Source organism: Nelumbo nucifera, chromosome 4 (assembly GCF_055504915.1).
Source record: "Nelumbo nucifera cultivar China Antique chromosome 4, China Antique-T2T, whole genome shotgun sequence".
In the NCBI taxonomy this organism is placed as follows: Eukaryota; Viridiplantae; Streptophyta; class Magnoliopsida; order Proteales; family Nelumbonaceae; genus Nelumbo; species Nelumbo nucifera.
The window spans coordinates 85,904,814-85,924,461 of NC_142652.1; the positions used below are offsets into that span (position 1 = coordinate 85,904,814).

Genomic DNA, 19,648 nt, shown 5'->3' on the forward strand with positions numbered 1-19,648 from the left:
GGTATTACCATTCTCCTATTATATGTTGATGACATGTTGTTGACTGGGAATGATGCTGAAGGCATTCGTGAATTGAAACTATTACTTCATTGTAGAGAACACTGATGTGGGCCCCACAGCAGTGGTCCCCACTATGTTCATAGGACAGCATGTGTAGTTATTTGTTTCAGTTATAGTAGTGTCAATTTGGGTCAGTTTGTTAATTCAGTTGTTATTTATTTCAGTTTTTATTTACTTTATTTATCATGTAAGTACTAAAGGCAGATCTGTCCTTTTCATTATGTACTGAACATAACCTATAAATAATAAGAGAGTGGCGGCGGCAGATCTGTTAGAATCTGTCCCTCCTTTCAACCCCTTGTGTTCTCCTGTTTCTCTTCTATTCCTTCTCCTTTCTCTCACTTTTCTTCTGTTTTGTAAACCTAAAACCTATTAGGATTCAAGACTGATTACAGTCTTGATCTTCTACTTGGTATCAGAGCCTATCTAGGGCTTCTCATGTGTGTCTAGTCCAGCCGACCACATGAGGACTAGCTAGGGCTGGAAGTTTATGAAGTATTCGGCGGCTGAATCTTGGAGATTACCAGGAGAGGTTCGCAGCAGTTGAGGACTTGCCGCGGCTTGCAGAGAGTTAGTAATCAGGAAGAAGCAGCGAAGGTTAGGGTTCAGGTAACCCTGGAAGGCAGTAAACCAAAATCCATAAGTAAGTCTTTTTTATGTAGTTTCAGAGACTGCAATCAGTCGAGATAGGTTGGACCTATCTAGAAGGAGAGGCCGAACTGTTTTAAGTTTGTTTCTAGGGTTTGACTGTTGGGCCGAACCCCCCCCCCCTCTCAGAGGTGATTAGTTTTAGGGTTTCATATTGACCCTACGACAAGTCCCACATGTGCAGACTGCTTGGAGTGTAGCTGAGCACTTATTTCAGACCTACAGTTGAAATCCTAATTCTGCTCTCGCAGCAATGGGCCCCACAGTAGTGATTTCAGAAAATAGCATCTTAGGTTGACAGGCTACCTGGTACTGTGCATGCCGATTGATTTCAGATCAGATTTGAGTTGATTTCTTGCATATACTGTGATAGGCGATTGATTTCAGATCAGATTTGGGTTGGTTTCATATCAGATTTCAGACCTACTTGATTTTACTTTGTTTTCTGGTATAGTGGCTCTAACAGTTTGTAGCCACTGATTCTTGATCAAAGATGGAGTTTAAGGGTCAGGGAGAAAGTAGTTTTGGAAACAACAGTTATGGTAGTGTATCTGAAACCGGGTTTTAGATTACAACTATGAGATTTGATGGGTCAAATTACTTGGAGTGGGCTCAATCAGCTATGATGGCTATTGGAGGAAGGGGAAAACTGGGTTACCTCTTGGGAGATGTGAAAGAACCTTCCAAGGAGGACCCAACATACACCAAGTGGGTTCAAGAGAACTATTTGGTTATGGCATGGCTGTGTAATTCTATGCAGCCACATATCAGCCGAAATTACTTGTGGGCAAAGACAGCCAAAGAGATATGGGATGTTGTGAAAGAAACCTATTCCCAACCCCTTAAGTGTGTCTTCCGTATATCACATCTAATATGCAGCTCGCGGATATCCTCACCAAGGCTGTACCAAGGAAGAAGTTAGAGACAGACCTATCCAAGTTGGGAATGATAGATATCTACTCCCAACTTGAGGGGGAGTGTAAAGAACACTGATGTAGGCCCCACAGCAGTGGTCCCCACTGTGTTCGTAGGACAACATGTGTAGTTATTTGTTTCAGTTATAGTAGTGTCAGTTTGGGTCAGTTTGTTAATTCAGTTGTTATTTATTTCAGTTTTTATTTACTTTATTTATCATGTAAGTACTAAGGGCAAATCTGTCCTTTCCATTATGTACTGAACATAACCTATAAATAATAAGAGAGTGGCGGCGGCAGATCTGTTAGAATCTGTCCCTCCTTTCAACCCCTTGTGTTCTCCTATTTCTCTTCTATTCCTTCTCCTTTCTCTCACTTTTCTTCTGTTTTGTAAACCTAAAACCTATTAGGATTCAAGACTGATTACAGTCTTGATCTTCTACTTTCATAATTCCTTTCACATGAAGGACTTGGGCCCTCTCACATTTCCTGGGATTGGAAGTACATCGCAGTGATCGAGGATATTTTTTTTGTCAGCAAAAGTATCCCTCTGACCTTGTTAAACTTGCTGGTCTTAATGATGAAAAGCATGTTGATACACCTATGGATCTAAATCTTAAGCTATCTAAATCTAAAGGTCCATTACTTCCTGATGTTGCCTTATATTGCCAGCTTGTGGGGTCCCTCATTTATCTCACTATGACTCGGCCTGATATTTCTCATGCTGTCCAGGCTATTAGTTAATTTGTTTCTGCTCCTCGTCAGCCTCATATGACTGTTGTTCATCGCATCATTCAATATGTTAGAAGCACAACTTCCCAAGGACTGTTCTTCTCCTCCTCTCCTATTCGGTTGAGAGCATATGCTAATGCAGATTGGGCTGGTTGTCCAAACACTCGTAGGTCCACTTCTAGGTGGTGTGTTTTTATGGGTGATTCACTCATCTCTTAGAAGTGTAAGAAACAACAAACAATCTCCAAGTCTTCCACTGAAGCAGAGTATAGGGCCATGTCTTTGGTTTGCAGTGAGATTGTTTGGTTATAGTCTCTCTTTGTGGATCTTGGCATTCAAGTTCCTACTCCTATTCTTCTCTATGCAGACAATACGAGTGCTATCAAGATTGCATCTAACCCTGTTTTCCATGAGAGGACCAAGCACATCGAGGTGGACTGCCACTTTATCCGAGATCTCTTCACTACTGGATCTATATCACTTCCTCATGTAGCCTCAGACATGCAGATTGCTGATATCTTCACCAAAGCTATGACTAGAGTTCGACATCTCTTTCTTATAGACAAACTGATGCTTATGTCAAGGCATCAGTTTGAGGGGGGGTGTGGAGACTCTATAACTTGATGTACCTTATTAGTATAGTCCCTGTTGTATATTACTTTTACATCTTATTCTTCTTTTCTCTTTCAGCCCTGTATGGGCATTCTTGTAATTGTACATACCTTTTAATATATAAGAGATTCTTTGAGGTGGGGGTCATTCATTCTTGACACCTATAAGATTACTCTTGTTCCTTTCTGTATTCGACCAAGAGTGTTGACAAGGACCACCTTGAATTCTGAGAATCTGAGTTGGTTCGAGGGAGCTCACCCTCCTGAAATGGACGAGAGAGAAGAAGAGAGAGATGGTAGAAGACTAAAGGATTATTTCATTTTATGCCCCCAATAGATGGGGGGTTACAATTATTTATACTCTCTCTTCAGTCTCTCCTGCACATGGAATAGATTATGACTGCTAACTAACTGGAGGGACATGGCCTCCTCACGTAAATGAACCTCAGTGGAGGTTGCACATGGTTGATCAGGTGTTTTTCTTGTGTTGGGCCTGGTTGATGTGTGTCTTGGCCTGGGTCTCATGTTGTGGGCCCAAATGGATAGTTGGGACCTATCAGTCCCGCCCTCTTCAAGAAACACCTTGTCCTCAAGGTTGACATGGGGATACTGATCTTGTAGTTTGTCATAGTTCTCCCAAGTGGCATCTTCTGGTGACAAGTTATTCACATGGTATCAGAGCATTAAGGTCTGGTGTTCGTTTTCTTGCTGCTGTCTTCTTCTTGGGTTCGCCGCCAGCTTCACAGTAGGTTTCATCATCCTACAGCTGATCTGATTGAAGACTCGTTAAAGGGCTGAAAAGGAGTTGTCGTTTTGAGGGCCCAGAGGTGAGAATGCCTCTGGCCGGTGCTGTGGTGGTCGTTGAAGTGGTATACTAGACCCTCTATTCAGTGTACGAAGAGGGCCGGTCGTATACAGGTATGGACACTGCTGTCGTGTGTTCAGAAATGGACTGAGTGCTGATTTTTTTTTGTGTGCTTAGAAAGTTAGTTGTTGTGGTGCTGGGTGAAACTGATACACATATCAGTCATGTTTTTTTTTTGTCTGTTTTCTTGCTCACATGTGTGCTGAAAGAAGAGTGGTAGACTGCTGATGTCCACGACAGCAGTGGTGTGGTGTTGATTGTGTTGTGGTGGCTGACATATCTATGTTTTTAAATGCTTAAAAGTGAACCCCTAGACCTTGTGTATAATCAGTTCTGCAGTTTGCAGAACAAGTGTTCGATGTAATGACTGAGTAATTTCAGTAGTGGTGTGTTGGTGGTAAATGGTCCTAAGTTCCCTTTTAACCTTATGTCTGTTAGTAGATTAACCAAGTCCCTTAATTGTTCTGTAACCTTCTATCCTTCTTCTTGTGTGTTTCAGGATCTCAAGACGGGGACGAAGATTGGTGGAGGGCATGAAGCCAGTGGTTTGTATTACCTTGATGGTGGTGGCCCTCCAGTGGCTTTTCAGTCGTCTCTTACTCCTCTCCAATGGTACTGCAGACTTGGTCATCCCTCTCTCAAGGCTTTGAAGCTGCTAGTTCCTTCATTGAGTCATCTTTCATCATTAGATTGTGAGTCATGTCAGTTGGGAAAATGTCATCGAGTCTCATTTAGTCCAAGAACTGATAGTCGTGTCTCAAGTCCTTTTGTTTTAGTTCATTCTGATGTATGGGGTCCAGTTAAAGTGGTGTCATACAATGGGTTTAAGTATTTTGTAATCTTTGTTGATGACTTTTCAAGGATGACATGGATCTATCTTATGAAAGACCGTAGTGAATTGTTCTCTATTTTTCAGAAATTTCATGCTGAAATACGCACTCAGTTTGGTGTTCATATGAAAATACTTCGCTCCGATAATGCCAAAGAATACATCTCCTCATCATTTCAGCAATACCAAGAACATCATGGAATAATTCATCAAACTTCTTGTGCCTACACCCCACAACAAAACGGTGTAGCTGAACGGAAAAATAGACATCTTCTTGAAACTGCTCGGTCCTTGATGATCAATATGCATGTCCCAAAGCACTTTTGGAGTGATGCTGTTCTTACATCCTGTTTTTTGATAAATCGGATGCCCATGTCAATCCTTGGAAGTCAATCCCCTTTCTCCGTGTTGTTCCCCACTTTGTTTCCCTTTCCTCTCACCCCAAGAGTCTTTGGCTGTGTTTGTTTTGTTCAGCACTTGGGGCCTGGAGTAGACAAGCTAGATGCTTGGGCTACAAAGTGTATTTTTCTTGGCTACTCAATGACTCAGAAAGGGTACAAGTGTTATAACCCTAAGTTTCATAAATCGTTTGTGTGCCCTAATGTCACCTTCTTTGAATCAGTTCCTTTTTTCTCCAATGTCGGGGTCTCTTCTTCTCCCTCTGTGGTTCCTCTTCCTGTTCCAGTTGTGGACCCCCTTCCCATAGTTCCCACTCCTTCTACAGAGCAGATGCACATCATATGTCGGTTACTACAGAGAGGCCGCCAATTACTCAAGTGTATACTCGCAAAAGTGCTTCGGCTCCTCCTCCACTTCAGCACCCGTCGACAGATCCTGCTACTGCCCCTTCTCCCTCAGATCTTTATCTCCCTATAGCTTTGCGGAAAGGTAAACCTACTTGTACTTCTCATCCCATTTCAAACTATGTTTCCATTGCTCACCTTTCTGCTTCCCATTGCAAGTTTATATCATTACTCTCACCGGTCCCCATTCCCAAGACTGTACAGGAAGCCCTTGCCTCTCTAGGGTGGCGGCAAGCCATGGAAGAAGAACTCTCTGCTCTACAACATAATCATACGTGGGAACTCACCACCCTCCCTCCTGGTAAGCACATTGTTGGGTGTAAATGGGTCTATACAGTGAAGCATCTTCCTGATGGCAGTGTGGAACGATTAAAGGCACGGTTAGTGGCCAAGGGCTATTCTCAGTTATATGGTGTGGACTATATGGAGACATTCTCTCCTATGGCTAAAATTGGTTCAGTTCGGGTGTTGATCTCATTGGCTACTATGTATGATTGGCCTCTCCTACAACTTGATATCAAAAATGCCTTCCTACATGGTGATCTTGTTGAGGAGGTATATATGGAGCAACCACCAGGGTTTGTTGCTCAGGGGGAGGCTGGTAAGGTGTGCAGGCTCAAAAAGGCAATCTATGGACTGAAACAATCTCCTCGTGCATGGTTCGGCAGGTTCAGTGAAGTGGTGAAGGCTTTTGGGATGAAACAGTGTCAGGTTGATCATTCCATGTTTAGCTATAACTCGAAAGATGGAAACATCTTGCTAGTCATGTATGTGGATGATATTGTCATAACTGGAAGTGACAGCAATGGAATTAACAAGCTAAAAAAATTCTTACAGGACCACTTCAATACGAAAGATCTAGGGAAGCTAAAGTATTTCTTAGGAATAGAAGTTGCGAGGTCAAAACAGGGGATCAACCTATGTCAAAGGAAATATGTTCTTGATCTACTTGAAGAAACAGGGTTGTTAGGTGCTAAACCAGCAAGAGACTCCTATGGAACTCAATGCCAAGTTAAGTGTGGATGTAGGTGAAGAGTTTGATGATCCTGGAAGATACAGAAGGTTGGTGGGAAAGTTGAACTACCTGACCATTACCCGACCAGATATATCATTTGTTGTGAGTGTGGTGAGTCAGTTTATGCAACATCCACGGGTTCCTCACTGGGAAGCTGTTCTAAGAATTGTTAGGTACCTAAAGGGTGCTCCAGGTCGTGGTTTGTTATACCAAAAAAGAGGACCTCTTGAGATAGTAGGGTACATAAATGCTGATTGGGCTGGCTCTATATCAGACAGGAGGTCAACCACAGGGTATTGTACCTTCCTGGGTGGCAATCTTGTAACTTGGAAGAGCAAGAAGCAAACAGTGGTGGCAAGAAGTAGTGCGGAAGCAGAGTATAGGGCTATGGCCCATACCACATGTGAACTAGTATGGCTGAAGAACCTACTATAGGAGATGGGTTTCTCAATTGACAAACCCATGAAACTATACTGTGATAACCAAGTTGTTGTTCACATCTCATCCAATCCTGTCTTCCATTAAAGAACTAAACATATTGAGGTGGATTGTCACTTTGTGAGAGAGAAAGTGATATGTGGGGTAATAACTACATCTCATGTGAGCTCAGGAAATCAGTGGGCAGATATCTTCACAAAAGGATTGTCTCGGGGAAGAATAGATTACATTTGTAACAAGCTGGGACTATATGATATATACTCTCCAGCTTGAGGGGGAGTGTTAGAATGCTCGAGTCAGGGGTATTTTGGTCATTCTGGTGTATCTTATTGAAGGTGAAATGTCTATTGTATCTGAGTTTAAGTTATGTGTCCCATCTTCTATGAGGGACAAAATTGTCTTTCTTGTAACTCAAGTTTTTCATGAATAAAAGTCAAGTGGGTTGGCTAGGAGAGGTACTTTTGTACATCCTCTCTTCTAGTCCGGCCGAACACTCTTCTCCTCTCCTTCTTCTTTCTCTTTTCTTTCTTCTTTCTTCTTTCTTCTTCTCTACTTTGACCTAGAAACAACTAGGGTTTATTCACATAAGCCACCTGTCCTACTCGTTTAATCACCATGAATGGGCGAAAATACTTAGTAGCTAGCTTCTACCAAACTCGTCGGGCTACTGAAGCTTGCCGGTAAGGCTGGAGCTTCAAATAGACCCAATCCCCAACTGCCAATTCAAGCTCTTGGTGATTGCGGTCGTAGGCCAACTCCATGTACTGTTGTGCTCTCTGCAAATGCAATTTAAGGAATCTCGATATCTCATCTCTTACGTCCTCAATGCACTGCTTGTAGTTCCCTCCCTCGTTCCATTTTTGACGTACATCTCTGAAAAGTGTGTGGATATCACCTGTTGTAAGGTACCCTCTTCCATGGAGATCAAGACACCGAAACAAATATGTCAATCCTCCCGGTGTATCTTTGTTTTCTAGAGCCAAAACAAAGTCAAGGAAACTTTCAAAATCCATCTCCCATGCATTACCACCACCACCACCATTTTTGCCACGCCGAACATGTTTATCAAATGCCTGCTCCATGAATATTTCTGTCAATGTACCATCTGCATATTCTCGAAGCTCCTGCTTGCTCGATGTCCCATTCAAAACTTTATCTAGAGCAAGAAACATATCACATATCCATTGTGCGGATGTCAATGAGAACCAGTTTTCAGCTTGTTCAGTATCAGCGGCTTCTTCCTCACTTCCCTGGTGCAGTTCCATGAGTTCCTGGAGGCAGTTACTAAGTAGTACCTTCTTTATGCATGCTTTACCTCGCCTGTGAGGATCACAAAAGAAGAAAAATTTGTGTGCAGCTATGCGGCAGTTCATTTGAATAAAAGCTGCAGGCCTACCTCGTAGTTGTGCCAGATTAGGAATAAGACCTCTAATGTAGGCCTCCATTTCGTGAGAGTGAAGGAAACCATCAGAATCCTCACAAAGCTCACTCATATCAATTCTCACCTTAGTGAGGGAAACAGTGTGCATCACATAAAGGTAAAACGGCAGGATGGAAATTCTTCCAGACTCATCTTTCTCAAACTTTATAAAATTTGAAGGGCTGAAAAACCGTCGGCACCTTGGACCTATTTTCTCCATACATACAGAAGCAATATGGCAAAAATCTTCATATTTCATCTTCTTTGGTGAGAGCATAGCTGAGGCCGGGACAATGACGACAATGACAAATCTCTTCTTTGTAGCAAAAGATGAGCACTAATTAATCCAACTCCAAACTGCCTGAACATACTCACAAAAACAACATCCACCCAGATATAGGATATGGCACCACTGGAGATGCTAGAATGGACAAGGTGAAAAATGACTACGTTAAAGATGCTTGGATTCTCACCATCACCTATCATTTCCCCCTTTCGTTGTTGACCTATGTCTAGAGGTCCTGTTTGAACCAAAACCCAATTCATTGAGTCTGCCTTAGCTATTTTGGCATCATTGTCAATGATCGAAAGAATTTGCCGACATCGTAACAACTTGGTGGAAACAAGCACACGTCCAATGCGATCTTCGTGGTCGAAGGTTCTGTGACCACCGGGCCTAACTCTAACATTGAACCAGAACTCATGATTGTCACTAGGGAGCCATGGAAGAAGAGAAAGAACAGGGATCTGTAAAGCTGGAGGGTGGACAGAGACGGGTTTCAGGTGGCATGGTGAGATGGGTCGGGTTATGGTTGCTGCCAACGAAAATGATGTCCGGAGGTTGAGCAACTGAGATGGACCTAGGCTAGGTATGGACAGGCTCGATTTAAGTGAGAGAGAGAGGGAAGAGAACAGGGACCAGGGGTCGAGCTACCTGGATAATGATGGATGGGGTTATAGTCTTCACACTGCCCTTCTGTACCACCTCCCCTATTTTGTTACCTAACATCGCTGAGCTCGTTGCTAGGGTTGAAGTCTCAACTCCTGATGATGATCTCGTTGTCGTTATTGGCTTTCCAATGCTCTCTATCAGCTTCAATCCTCCATTTTCTCCGAAATGAGTGTTGACGGAAGGAGCTTGGCGACTACGCTCTTCTAGAGAACTGGCCATCGTGCCAAGCCTGTCTAAAATCATCTTCAGCTCGGCCAGAATTCCTTTCTAATTCCTCTGACTTCCCTCAAGACGACTGATACAGTCTTCAAGCCTTGTCATCTGCGCATCCATGGATCTGGGTGGCTCCGATACCAATTGATAGGACCACCTTGAATTCTGAGAATCAGAGCTGGTTCGAGGATGCTCATCCTCCTGAAATGGACGAGAGAGAGGAAGAGAGGAAGAAGAGAGAGACGGTAGAAGACTAAATTATTTCATTTTATGCCCCCAATAGATGAGGGGTTACAATTATTTATACTCTCTCTTCAGTCTCTCCTGCACATGGACTAGACTGTGACTACTAACTAACTGGAGGGACGTGGCCTCCTCACGTAAACGAACCTCAGTGGAGGTTGCACATGGGTGATCAGGTTTTTTTCTTGTGTTGGGCCTGGTTGATGCGTGTCTTGGCCTGGGCCTCATGTTGTGGGCCCGAATGGACAGTTGGGGCCTATCAAACTCCAAATGGCAGAGTCTGGGTTCAGGAGCCATCCCATCACCACCTGTGAGTCACCTTCAATTAAAATATGCTCCACCCCAATCTGGTTTGCAATCTGAATCCCTTGTACAGCAGCTAGCATCTCTGCTCTTGTGGAGTCACCCACTCCCACTGGTCCTGAATATAAGGAAATAATGTTGCTACCCTTATTTCTTAGGACCCATCCTATACCCGAAGGTCCTGGGTTACCCTAACTATTCCCATCAAAGTTCAGCTTAATGACACCCTCTGAAGGTGGTGTCCATTCTACCACCTTCTAATTTACCTATTTTACTTCAGACTTTCAATATTATGTGCTATGACCTTTGCATCAAAATTAAAATTTTATTGTTTCAAAGTTGAGTAAATTGCCTCCCTTGATTGCCTTGTCAAAAAAAATCATGTGGACTAGTAGAAACAATCATAAAGATGGGAAAGGAATGATAGATTTAATATGGAAATAGAAAGAAAGAGGAATACATATCACGGAGCATGCTCAAATATATAACTAAAACAAAACTCAATCCATCAATACAATCCTTGCAAAGAAACTGCAACTATTGTTTTTTATAGATTTTTACCTAGGGATTACTTTATGGACAAGAAACCACCTTGAAGATTTGATCCCTGAGCAAGTAAATAGTTCTAGATATGTGAGTTAAAGTAATAACATGGTAATAGCATGAATCTATCTTCACTAGTTTTGATTAAAAAATATATAAATTGGCCAATTTTCTTTTGTTCGGAAGGTCAAATAGGAGTGAAGTAAGAAAGCAAAAGCACCACCTCCCCTCCCCCCCAAGCAATATTTCAATTTAGAAACTCCCTGCGGAAGAGATTTTATGGACACAGGGTTAGTGAATTTAAGCTGAAATTTGTCCCATGAGTAGAGCTTTAAGAAGTGAACACATAGGACTTTTTTGGGTGCTAAACCATGCCAGCACATTTAAGATCCATAGACTAATTAGAGTTCTCTAAACAACTCAGCTGTCAACCTCATGTCAGGTACTTAATTGTCCAACTTTATGATTTAACTTGTGTTAGAGTCGGTCAAGTAAGGGTAGCTTAGTCTTTTCATTATGTTTTAAGTTATGTGATGATGTGGCAATTCTGTTTTATCTTTTTTAGTTCACTTCTCCCATACTTAAGTAGGGGTATATTTGACCTTGTGTAGAGAAGATGGGCCGAATGGCCCATAGGTTGTTTATTCTTTCTTGTTATTTATGTTTCTTTTCTGTAATGGGCCTTATTCTGGGCCCATCCTGTCAATATTAAGTTCTTTGTAAATTCTTGCCCAACTAAGGGCCTCCTTGTAATTATTCAAATATATCTAATAAAACAGTGTTAGGGTGCTGAGAGAGAGTATGTTCGAAACCCTCTTCTCAGACCCTCATTGCCGAACTCTCAGCTCTCTTCTCTTCAGTTTTCTTCATGGTATCAGAGCATACCTGAACTTCAATATCCTAGGGCTGGAAGCTTAACTCGTGTTGCCTGATTCTTGGAGGTCATTGGAAGTGCCCAAGACTCGAATCTCTTGGAGAAGTGGTTCGGTGGCCAGGAAGAATCAGAGAAAAGAAAAGGGGGAAGAGGAACAGCTCGGTTCTGTTTGAAGCTCGAAACTGTAAGTTGTGCTCAGATTTCTGGGTTCAGTTTTCTTTTGGTTGTTCTGTATTGCTTTCGAATGTGTTTGGACTGTTGAAGTGTCTGAAAAACTTTGGTTGTTCTATACTACCTTCGGTTGCCATTGAATCTGGTTTAACCCAGAAATTTCTGGGCTGTTTTTCATTCCTTATTGGACTGTCAAACTGCCGAAACATCCTTGTAACAAGGCTGTGGATTGTTACTTATACTTGGCTGTTTTTGGGGGGCTGTACGAACTGTTCTTGAGGCCTTTTTTCTTTTTGACAGTGGGGTTGTCTTTATTGCCCACACTGTGTTTGTAAAAAGGGCTATTTTAGCAATACCAAGTGGTATTTACTTTGAAGTCCAGATTTGAAAAGGGTACTTCGGCTGAGTGCCTAGAAGTTTTTGTTTACTTCTTGAAGGCTGAACTCAGTGTATTGCCTTCTTGTGATCGGCAGAACTCTGTTATTGCTTGTCCTTGTTCAGTATACTTGTAGAAGTCATCTGAAATCATATTTGGAGTGTTTACATGATGTACTCCTCAGAGTTTGAAAACAAAAGTGGTGCTGAATATGGACTGGTTCAAGGGACTCCAAGTGATTCCTTATTAACTATGACCACAGTTAAACTAGATGGAACTAATTATCTGGCATGGTCACAATCAGTAAAGATTCATGTATGTAGTAGAGGAAAGTGGGGGTTCATTTCCAGGAGTAAGAAGGCTCCCCCAGAAGATGATCGACCCTACGAGAAGTGGATGCAAGAAAATTACACTGTCATTGGGTGGCTTGTGAACTCAATGCAGCCACAAATCAGTCCACTACCTATTGATGAATTCAGCAAAAGAAATTTGGGACAGTGTTGCAGAAACCTATTCCCAAAAAGCCAATGTGGCCCGGGCATATAAATTGAGAAGTGATGTAAAGAATTTAAGGCAAGGAGAGAAACCTCTTGCTGTATATTTCTCAACCCTGAAGTCCTTATGGCAAGAGATTGACCTAATAGAAGTTGTAACTTGGGACACCACCAATGATGCAGAGACCTACAGAAAATTGGTTGAAAGGGGCAGGGTTTTTGAGTTCTTAACTGGACTAAACCCAGAATATGATATCACAAAACAAAATATTCTTTCCAAGGAGTGTGTCTCTTTGTCACAAGCTTATGCATTGGTGAGTAGTGAAGAGAGCAGAAGGGTTGTCCAGGTTCAAGGGGCTGATATTAATGATCACTTTGCCAATATAGGGATTAAACCTAAAGGGAATGCTGGAACTTCTAGTGGCACAGGAAAGAAAGAAGTTATATGTGAGTACTGCAAGAAGCCGAAGCACACCAAAGACAAGTGCTGGAAATTACATCCTAATCTTGTTCCCATTCGGTTTCAGAAAAAACATGATAGTAAAAGATCAGGAAGTGCAAATGTAGCTGTCGGGCCAGATAGTGAAGAGATGTCTGCTTCTGCACAGTTGGCAGCCATGAGAGCAGAATATGAAAAGTTTGGGAAGATGATCCGTCAGCTAAGTGATGTGACCTCTCCTTCCAACCCTTCAGGAAATTCTACGGCTTCAGCATTTTCTCATTCAGGTATAAGGGCTTCTGCCAATCATGCTACCACTTCAGGTAATCTCAAGATCCCTTGGATTATTGACTCAGGTGCTTCTGACCATATGACCAATCTGTCTACCTTGTTTGTTTCATATGACTTACTTCCTGGACGTGATAAAATCACTTTAGTTGATGGTTCACTTGCCCCTATCTCTGGTAAGGGAACCATCAAGGCTACGGATTCCTTGTTCCTACCTTCTGCCCTCCATGTACCTAAACTAAATACAAATCTATTGTCTGTGAGTAGTTTAACCAAGTCACTAAACTGTTGTGTAACCTTTTTTCCTTCCTACTGTGTTTTTTAGGATCTGGAGTCACAGAAGGTGATTGGGAGTGGCCATGAGACGAACGGAATATACCTGCTTGATACTCCGGGACAATGCACTGATCATCTTGGGAATGTTGCTCTCGGATCTGTCTATTCAGAGTTTGTTAGTCGGGTTATGTTGTGTCATTGTCGTTTTGGTCATCTGTCTTTTTCTGCCCTGAGTCATCTATTCCCTGAACTGTTTAAGGGAATTAGTTTGTCCAGTCTTCATTGTGAAACTTGTGAATTGTCAAAGCATTGTAGAAACAATTATCCTTTGAGCAATAAAAGATCTTTTGTTCCTTTTAATATTGTGCATTCTGATGTGTGGGGACCTTACCACTTACCCTCCATGGGTGGCTACAAATATTTTATCCTATTTATTGATGACTTTTCTCGGTTCACTTGGATATTCCTGATGAAATCCCGTGATGAAGTTCCAAGACTTGTAAAACAATTCCATGAATTTGTTCTAACCCAATTTGATACCAGGATTAAAATCTTCAGATCGAACAATGCAAAAGAATACTTTGAGAAAAACCTATCCTACTATCTTTCTGACATGGGGGTTCTTCATCAAAGCTCATGTGCTAGGACCCCAGAACAGAATGGGGTTGCTGAGAGGAAAAACAGACATATTGTTGAAGTTGCAAAAAGTATCTTGTTTGCCTCACATGTTCCTACCAGGTTTTGGGGTGATGTTGTTCTTATTGCTACCTACCTTATAAACTACATGCCATCCAGGGTTTTGGGATTTAAGTCTCCCTTCACTCTTCTTCATCCGGACAAGGACCTTTTTCCTGTTCCTATTTGTGTCTTTGGCCGCACCTGTTACGTACATGTTCCAAGTGTCCAAAGGCATAAATTTGAACCCAAAGCTCAAAAGTGTATCTTCCTTGGTTATTCCCCCACACAGAAGGGTTATTGTTGTTTTGATTCAAAGTCTGGCAATCGGTATGTCTCAATGGATGTCACATTTGATGAGCTTTCCCCCTTTTATGGTTCCTCTCCAGAAGGACATTGTCCACAGGGGGAGGATTTGTCACAGGTGTTTGCTCTTCCTCTTCCTGTCCCTATTGAGTCTCTTGATGTGTCTGCCTCTCCTTCAAATGTATCAAGGGTGGATCAGTCGTTCCATTCTCCTTGTCCCAGTACTCTACCTCCTCGTCCTATCCTCAATCCCAAGGTGTATCAAAGGCAAAGATCCAAAAATGTGCAGGTTGTTTCTCCTACAACACATGAGCCTCATACACTTCCAGTCACAGAAGAGACAACAGGTACTGTTTCAACACTTTTGGATTCATCCTTCCCTGACATTGATATTCCCATTGCTATTAGAAAAGGAAAATGGAAGTGCACTGCACAATGCATTTCCAAGCACCTTTCTTACAGTTTTCTTTCACCTTCATACTTTGCCTATCTCTCTTCTGTTGCTTCTCATCCTATTCCCAGGTCTGTGTCAGAAGCTCTTAAGATTCCAGAATGGAGGGATGCTATGAGATCTGAAATCGATGCCCTACACAAGAATGACACATGGGAAGTGGTGGATTTGCCTGAAGGGAAGGATCCTGTTGGTTGCAAGTGGGTCTTTACTATCAAATACCGAGCTGATGGCACCATTGAAAGGTACAAGGCCAAGCTGGTTGCAAAAGGCTATACACAAACATATGGGATTGATTATTTAAAGACTTTTGCACTTGTTACCAAGATGACATCTGTGAGGGTTCTTCTATCTTTAGCTGCTCACCTTGACTGGCCCCTTTATCAATTGGATGTGAAGAATGCATTTCTGAATGGTGAATTACATGAGGAGGTTTACATGTCTCTTCCTCCAGGGATGTATGGAACTGATATGAAAGGGAAGGTATGCAGGCTGAAGAAATCTCTTTATGGACTAAAACAGTCCCCTAGAGCATGGTTTGAGAGATTTAGAACAACACTTGTTAACTTTGGTTATGTGCAGACACAGTCCGATCATACTCTTTTTGTGAAGAGGAGTGGACCTCTAGCAGTATACCTCATTGTGTATGTAGATGATATTGTAGTGACTGGTAATGATGCTTCAGGAATTCATGATCTAAAATCTTTTCTCCATACAGAGTTTGAGATTAAAGATTTGGGGGAATTGAGATACTTTCTTGGCATAGAAGTGGCTCGATCCAAGGATGGGATTCTTATCTCCCAAAGGAAGTATGTTCTTGACTTGCTCTCTGAAACTGGAAAGATGGATGCTAGACCAGTTGCTACTCCTATTGATATGAGTCATAAACTCTCAGCCTCAGAAGGGACATTGTTAGAAGACAAAGGAATCTTTCAGAGACTTCTTGGGAAACTTTTGTACCTATGCATGACTCGGCCATATATTGCATATGCAGTCAGTTGCATTAGCCAATTCATGCATGCTCCCCGAGACACTCATATGGCAGTTGCAGAGAGAATCCTATGTTATTTGAAGGTCTCCCCAGGAAAGGGTATTCTGTTTGCCAAGCATGGTCATATGAAACTTGAAGCCTACACCGATGCTAACTGGGCCGGGAACATTGATGACGGAAGATCTACCTCTGGGTATTGCAGCTTGGTAGCTGGTAATGTTGTTTCTTGGAGAAGCAAGAAACAATCGGTTGTTGCTCGGTCTTCTGCTGAAGCAAAATACCGGGCCATGGCACATGGGGTTTCTGAATTATTATGGCTAAAATCTTTGATGGAAGAACTTGGAGTTGAATATGACAAGCCAATGATGTTGTACTGTGATAATCAGGGAAAGGGTCTCTTCGGGTGAAGTGTGTTTTCCTTTCATCACATCTGAAGGACAGTTGGCAGATTTTCTCACCAAAGGCATTCCCAAGGCAAAACTTCAGCATGATACCAGCAAGCTTGGCATGATTGACATCTATGCTCAGCTTGAGGGAGAGTGTAGAGAAGATGGGTCGAATGGCCCATAGGTTGTTTATTCTTTCTTGTTATTTATGTTTCTTTTCTGTAATGGGCCTTATTTTGGGCCTATCCTGTCAATATTAAGTTCTTTGTAAATTCTTGCCCAACTAAGGGCCTCCTTGTAATTATTCAAATATATCTAATAAAACAGTGTTAGGGTGCTGAGAGAGAGTATGTTCGAAACCCTCTTCTCAAACCCTCATTGCCGAACTCTCAGCTCTCTTCTCTTCAGTTTTCTTCATACCCTAATTATAATATAATTGAGATTATGGTCGACTAGGAGGGTTAATCTCTCTAGTTCGACAACTTCTTCTTCTCTCTCTCTCTCTCTCAGAACAGGACTTAACTGAACCATTGAAACATGGTATCAGAGCCCTAAATATAGGAGAAGAAGGCTGCGGTTTCAAGTACCTAGACCTGCGATCTCCTCTTCTTCTTCTTTTCTTATTTTCTGGGCTGCAATCTAAGGTGCATAGGTAGAAGGCTGTGGCAAGTTTTTTTTTCGGTAATCCAGGACTGCCGCAATCTTCACTATGGGTGTTACCATGAGTGACGGCCCTAGTGGTCGTGTGGTGTTCCAGACCCTCTACTGAGCAGTTTCAAGAGGGTTCTTAGTGGTTGTTGAGTAACAGTTATGGTGGTTGGTTATCAGTAGTGGTGTGAAGAATTTTTTTGGGGGGGGGCTGAAAGAGTGGCCGAATGTGACTGAATGGTGGTTTACATCAAGCTCTTTGACTGTGGCTGGTAAGTGATGTGGAGACTGCTGTAGTGTTGACTTAACAGCAGTATTTTTTTAGTGGTTGATAATTCAGAATTAGAAATTGTATTGGGGAACACAATGGCAGCAACTGGAGATGGTGGTAGTGATCAAAAATCTAGGTGTGCAGATGGCATCGATTAAACTTAATGGTGAAATTATGTGCCATGGTCCAAGTTAGTGGAAGTTTTTCTCAAGGCAAAGAGGAAGGTGAAACATGTGAATAAGGATAAACCATCAGTTGAATCTCCAGGGTTTGATGACTGGGAACAAGAAGATGCCCAAATCATGACATGGTTGTGGAGAAGTATGGAACCCAGGATAAGTATAAACTTTATGTTCTTAAATACAACCAAAGAAATATGGGAACATGCCAAGAAACTTTATTTTGGACAGGATAATACTAAGAGAGTATATCAGCTCTATCGGGAATATTTCAATTTGCAGCAAGGAAATCAAATCCTAGAAGAGTATTATGCCAGTATGAGAAACCTCAGAAATGAACTCAATGTCTATCATCCCCTAACTCCATATGTTAAAATTTAGCAACAACAAAGGGAGCAATTGGATCTGGATGTAATTAGGTTCTTAGTGGGGCTGAAATCAGAGTATGAACCGATTAGAGCACAAATACTGGGAGGTTCTGCTCTTCCTACACTTGAGGAAGTATTTGCTCAGCTTCGTAGGATTTCATTGGGACCCACAGAGAATACCACAACGTCTGACAGATCAATGTTTGTTGTAGCGAGAGGAGGTGGACATGTTAATAGAGGGGGAGGACAAGCATTTCTAGGAGGCTGTGGTAGGCTCATGTTTGGTCGTGGTGGAGGTCGTGGTAGAGGAACAGGGAACACTACTAGAAAGTGTACACATTGTGTTAAAGACAGACATACGATTAATTTCTGTTATGATCTACATGACCCACCCTCTACATGGGCTAATCATGCGGTTGTTAGTGGGGGTCATGTGAGTGATAACCAGCAAACAGATCAAACACATTCCACATCTACATCTGCTTCTGAGAAGGAGATGATGAGTATACCACGACATGAGTATGAGAGGTTCCTTCAGGCCACTTCACAACATACCATTGCTACTCTTGTACACTCAGGTATGGCCTATTTGGCATCCAAACTTTCTCAATGGATTATTGATTCTGGAGCCTCTAATCACATGACTGGGACTCCAGGTGTGTTTTCTTCCCTCTCTGAAACTTCCACATAACAAACTATTACCCAAGCCAATGGTTCTTCTTCCCCCATTTGTGGTGTTGGTAATGTTGGCACTGCATCTCTTTCTTTATCATTTGTTCTATATGTGCCTAAATTTCCATTCAACCTCATGTCAGTTAGTAAATTAACCAAGGCCCTTAATTGCTCTTTCACATTTTACCCTTCATCACGTGTTTTTCAGGATCTCAAGATGGGGAAGAAGATTGGTGGAGGGCATGAGGCCGGTGGATTGTATTATCTTGATGGTGGTGGATCTTCAATTGCACTTCAAACTTCCTTAACTCCTCTCCAATGGCATTGTCGGTTGGGATATCCATCTCTCAAGGTGCTCAAGCTACTGGTTCCTTCTTTGAGTTATTTGTCTTCTATATAGTGTGAATCATGTTAGTATGGGAAACACCATCGGGTTTCCTTCAGTCCTAGGGTTGATAGTCGTATGCTAAGTCCTTTTGCTTTAGTCCATTCAGATGTTTGGGGTCCGATTAAAATCGAGTCCTATAATGGTTACAAGTATTGTCATTTTTATTGATGATTGTTCAAGGATGACATGGATTCATTTAATGAAAAAAAGGAGTGAATTGTTTTCTATTTTTCAAAAATTCCATGCTGAAATACGTACACAATTTGGCGTTCCAATAAAATTTCTTCATTCAGATAATGGTCACAAATACTTTCTTACTTCCTTTCAACAATATTTGAAACAACATGGCATCATTCATCAGACTTCGTGTGGATCCACCCCTCAACAAAACGGGGTGGCTAAACGAAAGAACTGTCATCTTCTTGAGACTGCTCAGTCTACTCTTCATCATATGAACGTTCCTAAACGTTTTTGGAGTGACATTGTGCTTACTACTTGTTTCGTTATTAATCGGATGCCCTCCTTCATCCTTCATGGTCGGTCTCCCTTTTCTACTTTGTCTCCCTTTCCATTAACTCCCCGGGTCTTTGGGTGTGTGTGCTTTATTCACAATCTGAGCCCTTGTTTAGACAAGTTGGATGCACGCTCTATTAAGTGTATCTTTCTTGGCTATTCTCAAACCCAGAAAGAGTATAAGTGTTACAATCTTATCACTCGGAAGCCATTTGTCTGCCCTGATGTCACCTTTTTTGAGTTTGTGTTGTCCTTCTCAGGGCCTGATGTACCATCCTCTCCACCATTGACCC

At 42.0% G+C, this 19,648-nt stretch overlaps 1 protein-coding gene and 1 pseudogene across 10 annotated transcripts in view; one reads left to right on the forward strand and one right to left on the reverse strand.

The window, feature by feature from the left end:
• Positions 1–19,648, forward strand: part of LOC104585665 (bifunctional 3-dehydroquinate dehydratase/shikimate dehydrogenase, chloroplastic) — a 92,199-nt gene that overhangs the window by 43,253 nt on the left and 29,298 nt on the right. The window lies entirely within an intron of this gene.
• LOC104591133 (putative serine/threonine-protein phosphatase 2A regulatory subunit B'' subunit TON2 pseudogene) lies at positions 7,420–8,737 on the reverse strand (annotated as a pseudogene).